Below are 902 nucleotides of genomic sequence, written 5' to 3'. Positions count from 1 at the left end.
TTATACACTATATACAAGTTTGTACATGCTATGTATAATTATAATATATGCTATGTACAAGTTTATACATGCAATATATACAAGTTTATACATGCTATGTATAAGCATTATACGCACTATATATATTTTTGTAAATACTATATATAAGCATTATAAAAACTATGTACAAGTTTGTACATGCTAGGTATAAGCATTATACATACTATGCATAAGTTTATATAAGTATTATAGATGCTATGTATAAGTATTATACATACTATGTACAAGTTTATACAAGCATTATACATACTATATACAAGTTTATATATTCTGTGTGCAAGCATTATACACACTATTTAAAAGTATTATACACACTATGTATAAGTTTATTCAAATATTATACAAACGCTATGTAAAAGCATTATACAGACTATGTTCAAGTTTATGCACTCTATGTATAAGAATTATATAAACTATGAACAAGTTTATGCACATTATATACAAGTTTATACATCCTATGCATAAGGATTATACACATCATATATAAGTTTATATAAGATATATACATAATTTTTACACACCATGTGCAAGTTTATATATGTTATATATAAGTCTTATACATACTATATATAAGTTTATAAATGCTATATACATAATTTTTACATACTATTTGCAAGTTTATACATGCTATGTACAAGCATTATACATGCTATGTGCAAGTATTATACACACTATGTATAAGTTTATACAAATATTGTACATGTTATGTATAAATTTTTACATGCTATTTATAAGCATTATACATATTATATATAAGTTTACACATGTTATGTACAAGCATTATACATAATATGTATATGCTATATATGAGAAAAGCACACACTGTATATATGAATTATATATATTATATATAAATTTATACA

This window comes from Dendrobium catenatum, unplaced genomic scaffold (genome assembly GCF_001605985.2).
Source record: "Dendrobium catenatum unplaced genomic scaffold, ASM160598v2 fragScaff_scaffold_1289, whole genome shotgun sequence".
Taxonomy (NCBI): Eukaryota; Viridiplantae; Streptophyta; class Magnoliopsida; order Asparagales; family Orchidaceae; genus Dendrobium; species Dendrobium catenatum.
The sequence above is the reverse complement of the archived record's forward strand: the minus strand, read 5'-3'. Positions refer to the sequence as shown.